We start from the raw sequence: 8,427 nt of genomic DNA on the forward strand, positions 1-8,427 counted from the left end.
AGCAAAGACAATCAAACGTTTTTGTGTGTCTGAATTCAAACAGAATAGACTGAGAGAGGGATGGAAATGGGGGGGGGGGGGTACACAGCCGAAGAGGGGAGGAGAGACAAAAAGCAAAGATGGAATGATGGGAGAGAAGCAACAAATTGAAGTGAGCCATTCAGATTTTGTCCAAATCCATCAAACTGGACAGATCTGTTTATGTCTCAATGAGGGGGAAGGGGGGAGAAATGGATGCTGGATGAAAAGAGGATGGAAGGAGAGATAAGGGAAACAGGTGGGGGAGTGGTAGGGAAGTGGATTGCACAGCAAGAGTGGGTGAAAGACACAAGGAACCGAAGGGAAGACCCATCATTGGTGAAAATGCTCTGTACATAACTGCAGACTGAAGAAAAGGAGGCAGACAGAGGGATATAAGAAACGAGAAATAACAGGTGAAAGAAAATGGAAAGAGGGAAAAAGCGAGGGAGAGGAGGACGATTGCTCACCCATTTCAGCAGGCTCTCCACAGGCGAGCACAATCCCCGCTCTGTGATCCCATCCTGGGGAAAGGCGCAGCGAGATCCTGGAGCTCCCTCCACTGAATACCAATGGGGCTGCTAATATCAGCTCACACACTCACACACACCGGCACTGTGGAGGAAGAGGCACAAACACACAGAGTCAAGTCTGGGGTAGTTGTTTAAAAAACAAGGGGAAAAAGCTGTTCAGTGATGCAAACAGCATATCACATAAGAAGAGACATTGCAGCACAACTGCATTTGCATTCCTTTCTTCCTCTCTTATTTTCTCTTTCTTCATGAAAAAAGCATCAGAGGCAGCGCACAAGCCAGAGGCACCAATCCACACACATATAGACACGCTCATACACTGATATCTGCAGCCTATACAAATACTTACTGAGCATATATTCAATCCCAGCGAGTCCCACAGTCGACTCCATTCTGGCTCACAGCTCTACAGCTTCCAAGGGTGTTAGAGAGAAATGTTGTCCGCTATTTTTCCTTTCCCTCCCTGTGGGTTCCTCACAGCAGTATCTGATGCAAAAATAAAAGGATATGAAGAAAAAAAGACTTCCTCCTCCCTTATTGTCTCCTCATATGCAGTGTACATCCAGTTTTTTCTGTATCCATTTGTTGATTCAGGTCCAATACGTCCGCCTGTGTGTGGACTTCGCTTCACAGCGACACGCGACGGCAAACTGCATTCACTTAATCACCCTCCCCTCTGTCTCTCTCCCTCTCTGTCTCTCCCCTTGCTCAATAGCATACCCGTACCTCTTTGGCTTTCTCCAATTTAATCAGCTCTCTCTCTCACTGCACCCTCCCACTCTCTCCCCTCCCTACCTTCTCATTCCCAACACCCACTCTTTTACTCTTTCTTTCTCCCTCTCTCTCTCTCTCCTCCTAGGTATTTTTTTTCGAAGATTAATATCAACTCAGCCCCCCCCCCCCCCCTCTCTCAGTCAGTGTCTGCAATAAGCATTTGAAATAAGGGAAAAGGCAAAAAACTGGCCATGAAAAAAACACACACTATCTGAAACACACATAAGCCAACAGAGAGAGTAATCATAGGGATGTGTTACATCCCTTGCCAGGGTAAACTACCCTGACAGAGTTTGACATGGCTACATGCTCAGGGTGACAAACACTATCACACTACTTGACTCGCCTCATACTCTATGACACACATCACGCACTGACACACACACACAAACATATATACTGTATATCTACACACACACACACACACACACACACACACACACAGAATCAGATGTAAACACAATTGGGCTCACATACTGAGGCACATATTGACATAATGTCACTGATATGCACAAACAAGGGGGGAAAGTGGAGGTATACACACACAGGCATAAATCCTATCAGAGCAGGAGGTTAGATCAAACATGTATGCAGGCGTAAAGAGTGGTGCAATGTAAGTAAGTAACTTTAATCAAGTACTGTACAATTCTGTACAGTAGTACAGAGTAGTTCCATTTTATGCTACTTAGTTCAACTGCACTAGATTTCAGAGGGAAATGTAGTCTTTACTCCACCACGTTTATTTGAAAGCAATAGTTAGTAGTTACTTTGTAAATTAAGTTTTTTTGGGGTCGTTTTTTGGCTAGCTAACAGTAGAGAGATGACAGGAAATGATAGGAGAGAGCGAGAGAGAGAGATGGGGAATGGCATGCAACTGTGTTGCAGAAATGTGTTATGTTATAAAAATGTGATGCATTTTCATAGATTTACCATGCAGACGTACAGTTCATACTACTATACAGTAAGTAAAGAGGAAAAAAGTATCTCCACTTTAAACAACTACAAAATTAGAATGCTATTAACACATTAATACATATATGATAGTAATGCAATACTCCAGAAAGGGCCTTGCTGCACAGTGAGTACAGAGTGAGTATATATTACATTGTTGTATTTCTACTTTTACTTAAATAAATGATTTGAATAGTTCTTCCATCACTGGGCACACATACTGTAACGTTACACTCACATTGCTGAAAATCATCTCTCCTCTCACCAGAGCACCCTGACACTTCATGTGGGACTGCCTTGAATGGAGCTGACATCCTTCTCACTATTTATAATGTTCACTCATATAAGGCACAACTCCACAACAGCATGAGCCCACTGAAAGCAGACAGCAGTCTCCAGAGAAGCTGCTCACACTATATGATGTCACTGCCTAACTCCCATATCCCACTTCTATCACGCTACGCTGTCTTATCCCCCTTAACCAGACTGGGACGTTGGCGTTATGATGCTTTTGTTACTCTCTGGTGCTCTGGTAGGTCCAAGTAGCCTTTTCAATATAGATCGTTTTCTTAACCTTGCAGCCCCTTGCGATGCTCCTTTAGCATTTTATGTCTTCCAAGGCTATTAAACTCACCACAGTGTGTTGAATCATTGATTTTGTCACTCTGTGCACGAGGTGGCTCTATAATTGCCAGTGACAACACTGTGTTGCCCTACAGTGATATTTGTGATATTTGATTTTTTTTTTTTTTTTAAATGTTCAGTTACAAGATTGCTGTTAGATTTTAAATTACCAAAATGACAACTAAATCTGTCATGGGTGTATTACTAAATAATCCACATTGCTCCAGTCCAATCAAACATCTTATTTACACAGTGACGTAATGTAAGGTTCGGGCCTATTTGTGTCTCTCGTATTGACTATTACCCTCTGATTTGAGCCTTTGGATACATCAACTCTGGTTCATCCAATAAGCTGTCCCCTAATCAAACAGAGAAGCAAATATAGCATGTGACAATGCTGAGCTGTCTCCTCTACTTTGATCTCAAACAGCCCCCCCACCAAATGCTTCATCATGTTTTCACCTATTCACTTTGCATCTCATAAAATAATGCGCATCTCAAGATGTCTTTGTCCAGTGGGCGGACAGTGCTGGAACACCTATTACTCACTCATGCTTGAGCCTATTAGGCTGCAGCCATGTCACGCCAGAGGTTCCCTTAGGCCATGACATTTTTTGGTGTGTGTGTGTGTGTGTGTGTGTGTGTGTGTGTGTGTGTGTGTGTGTGTGTGTGTGTTTAGATATGCCGTCCGACTTGCAAAGTTAAAATTATTTATTAGGCTATGTGCATGTGTGTGTGTGTGTGTGTGTGTGTGTGTGTGTGTGTGTGTGTGTGTGTGTGTGTGTGTGTGTGTGTGTGTGTGTACGTATGTGTGTGTGAGGGTTGCGTACATAGCTTTACCCGTGGCTGGGACCCACAGCTGCAGTTTTTAGGAAGTCAGGAGGAGTCTCCATGTGCTGTCTCTCCCATTCCATCACACACAATGACACGCCCCGCAGTCCCAGTGTGTGTGTGTGTGTGTGTGTGTGTGTGTGTGTGTGTGTGTGTGTGTGTGTGTGTGTGTGTGTGTGTGTGTGTGTGTGTGCGTGTGTGTGTGTCGTCTAATTTACCCATCTCTTGTTTCTCAGCACGACTAGGTGATAGTAAATCTGCTCTGCGAGAGTGACTGGCTGCAATTTTTCCTTAGTCATTTTATGTTTAAACTATTGATAATCCAACATGCAGAAACACAATAAGGAAAAATAACTTAATATCACTGGCAATTCAGGCCTCACTGCATCCACTGAAAATCTGCTGTCACTCTCTGTTTTAGTCTCCCTCCTTTCTCTAAATATGCATTCAACAGCTGTCTCTCTCATCTCCATCCTACACCACTTTGCTCTTGACAAATTGATGTGGAGCGCTTTTACATAACAACTACGTATCACGCACACACACACACACTCCAAATACCATCCACGGCACAAATGTAAACCTTATTCCACCATTACACACACTTCGCTGCAGGTGTTAAGAGCACAGTGTTTGCAAATTGTATTTGTAAGAGTGTTGTCTCACTTTTCTCTTTGTAGAACAGAAATGTGGCTCCTGTGTTAACTATTGCTTGAAAAGCATGTAAGAGAAAGGAGGGAGAGGAAGACAGAGGGAGGGGGGAGAATTGACATTCTGCCAGAGCACTGCGCTCTGTGCTCGTGGAATAATGATTAGCTCCTCAGTATTCTAGTCACAGATGCTTCACTATCAATGAGAGAGAGGAAGGAGAAAACATGAGGGAGGGGACAGAGAGGGAGGAGACAGGCAGAGGGAGGTGGGGGAGCGAAAGGGAGAGAGGATGGAGCGCAAGAGAAGAGGAGCACATAGGGAAAAAGGAGGTGAGCAAGAGAGCAAGGATGAAAAAAGTGAGAAGTAATGGAGGACAGAACAGATGCATAGTATGACATAAGCAGTGGACGTAGGTGCAAGTATACTGCAGTATGCTTACTCTCTCTCACACACACATACACACAACAATGCATGTGTTCAATGCACATTTAAACAAATGCAACAGTCAGACAAATTTGCAAACTAAAAATTAAGCAAGTGCAAGCAGTGCATTCACACACACACGCATGCACACGCACACGCAAACACACACACAAACACACGCGTGGAGACTACTTTGTCAAAGTCACAGCAGGTACAGCCACCTCAGCAAAGAGAGAGACAGAGGCTATGTCGCAGGGGGGTAAGAGAGGGAGAGACAGAGAGACAAAATGGGGAAGTGATGATGAAAAAGGAGAAAAATACAATAAGAGAAGGACAGAGGGTGGAGAGGAAGCATGTGCAAGCAATAAATATGTAATCACAAAGCATAGAGAATGATAAATGTATACCATTACTTAAATAGGTCAATCATACATTAATAACAATGATATGATAATAGAGTTGGGAAGTCAGCTGTAGCAGACTGAGTAAGTGTGCTCACTTAGTCAAATACAAAGAACTACATCATGTTTTTGCACGCCCCCTAACTCAGACTTTATTTTTTTAAGACGGATTATCATAAGATAAGTGAAAAAGTGTTTTTCAATCCTGAGCTACAGTATTATAATATAATGTCACTTGTAGAGCACAGCAAATAGCATCAATCGCTGAATAGATAATATCAATATTGAATGGTATTTAACAATAGATAGACCAAATGTTGATTCTTTGATTTTAGACAGCCAACAAAATAAACAGTCTTAAATATACAGTATTTAAGTCTGGTGAAATGCATCTACAAATTCATGATGCTGCAGATGGGACTGTATAATCTTAATCATTCTAACGTCTCATGGGCTGCGTGTGCAAAAAAGAAAGTAATATCAGTAGAGCCGCTAAGGGCTAATATAAATATGAATGCGTGATTTTGACTTTTAACAAATATATAACACACCCCAGGCAGAGGTGCAACCATTGTCATTTGAGATTCTGCATACATCTCTCATGTAGTGTATTTACAAATATAACTTAACAAAATATGTCTGTCTCCCATATAAAAACAGTATTATTTTTCTAGCAGAGACATATGGTGTAGCACTGCCCATAAAGCACATTGACCTTAAAGTGATGTATGGTATTTTCCTTTTCCTGTAGCATTACCGCTATATGTGAATTTCACTGGTAAAATCTTTGACCTTTAATGACTACATGATGATTTTGCTGAGGTATTTGTATTGTATCTCTCAGAACAATATTGCAGTGTTTCTTTAGTTCTTTGTTTAAAGGCTGGACGAAATCAACATAGCATAACATCCCATAGCATTTCATGCAAATCATGTCTCAGTTAGATGTGATGGAGAGGAACTCCATCACATCTAACTGAGACATGATTTGCATGAAATGCTATGGGCAAAATTATTAGTGTACATAAATACATTAATCAATCCATTAATGCTCCTACAGCATTTGAAGACATTATAACACACACAACACAGTAACACTGCAATTATTGTTTTTAAAGAAAGCAAACAGAATTTTAAATCATGTTACCTTGGAAACAAAGCTGTGCCCAGCATCTTTAACTTGCCAAGATGTCATAAAATTGCCATCAACAAAGCATGACTTTAGTACTTCTCTGGGGACTCAGTGGTAAGTGGGTTTACGGAGACCGTATAGAAGTTCACTGTAGGTCTATATTTTTTATTCCAGTGATTTACTATAATGTACCTCCAGGATATTGTAGCCTAGTTTTGCACTTACATTTGCAGTGTATCCTTCAGACAAATCATTATAGCATTACTGTAGACCTTGTACTAGAAGCCCATATTGCAGACTGAAAAAAAAAGAAAAAACATTCAATTTATATTCAATCGGAAGGCAAGAGTACTGATAATACAGTAGTATTTCCTCATTTATTGGTGTCTTTTGCTCTGGAAAATAAACCTTTTGGACAAGAGTTTACACCAGTGACCCAACCAGGGATACTTGCACCCCAGGGTGTACTTCTGCAGTTGCCAGGAGGCAAGTGGAAAGAATGTGGAGTATCAAGCTCAACTCATTGGGAAAAAATGGGAAGTATGATTTGGATAGCCAGTGGTTAAAGAAGCACTCAGATGTAAACGTAGCAATACTGCAGTGTCATAACACATCGTTACAAGTTACAAGTCCTGCATTCACAATCTTACTCAAGTAAAAGTAACGTTACACACGTATTAGCATAGTATACTTATATTAGTATCGTTACCACCACTAGTAAAACGACTCATTATACAGAATGGCCCTTTTCAGAATAATACATTTCATATTACTGGATTATTAATGTGTACATAAATTTAATGTTGCAGCTGGTAAAGGTTGGGTTGATTTTACACTGCTGGGTACTTGGTTTAATAGTTCGTATTAATAATCTAAATTTGCAAATTAACTAACGTTAGGACTTCAGCTTTATAATAAATGCAGTGGAATAGAAGTACCATACAATGGCAATACTCAGGTAAAGTACCTTATAATTGACTTTTAGTTAAGTTGTTAATGTAACGTTACTTGACTTTAAGGTTACTAACGTTACATTCCGCCACTAGAAAAAGCTAAAGCTAGCTAAAAGTTATGTATGGATGTAAGGATAAACGTTTGAAATAGCTAAAAGTAGTGGGTATATCGTTGTAAATGGTAAAAGTAATGGATATATGGTTGAAAATGCTAAAAGTATCTTACTTGTTATATCGTAAAAATATACGCAAACTAAAAGTAAACGGTTAAAACGTCATCGGCCGCTAACGTTACGTTAATAATGCATCCGACAAAGGGTTTACATAAACCACAGACAAAAACACTCCAAATATTAGTATTTTGTAAAAGCCCCAGTTAAAATTCAAAGCAACTTAACGTAACAGTTTTAAACCTGTTTATACATTTAAAATCTGCTCTACTAACGTTACTCTCTTACCTGGAGGTGTAAGCATAATCCAGAAACGGAGCTCGTGGTGTCCTCCACCTGCACGGGACACTGTGATGTCAGCGAGTTTACTGCTGTGAGAGCTGAATATGCACATTCCTCTCCTGAGGGTCACTTGGGTATTTTTAGTGTTTATGATATAAAAAGAGGTGAGATCTAAAGGGATGCCCAGGGTAAGGGCAGCTACTGTATGTCTGCTTGTTTACCATTGTTTTCATTTGTAACAAGAACATTCCTAAATATTATTTTACCCACATGAATCTGCATAATTGTCAATTTCATTTGGTTGTGTTACAAGATAAAAAAAAATTTAAAAAAAACGTTCACTGCCTGCTTGTACAGCCTATATACGTATTCCACGAATAATGTAGACATAATTGTAGAAATCATCACACATGCGAGCATACACAGTCGTTTATATTCCTCTCAGCTATGTACACGCATGATTTTAAATCATTTACTTGCATGTTGGTTTGTGTGTATTATCATCAGTGAGGTGCAAAATAGAAAAGCTATTCAGTTAAACACTTGCTGTGTCAGTTTTCAGTGACACTAAACATATTTCCTGTGAACTGATGTTTTTGTTTTTATCAAAAAGTGTCATTGAATGTATTTAAAAAGTAACAACTCCAAATGTCATTGCTATAATATATAACCATGCCATTTCCT

This window comes from Sander vitreus, chromosome 6 (assembly GCF_031162955.1).
Source record: "Sander vitreus isolate 19-12246 chromosome 6, sanVit1, whole genome shotgun sequence".
Taxonomy (NCBI): Eukaryota; Metazoa; Chordata; class Actinopteri; order Perciformes; family Percidae; genus Sander; species Sander vitreus.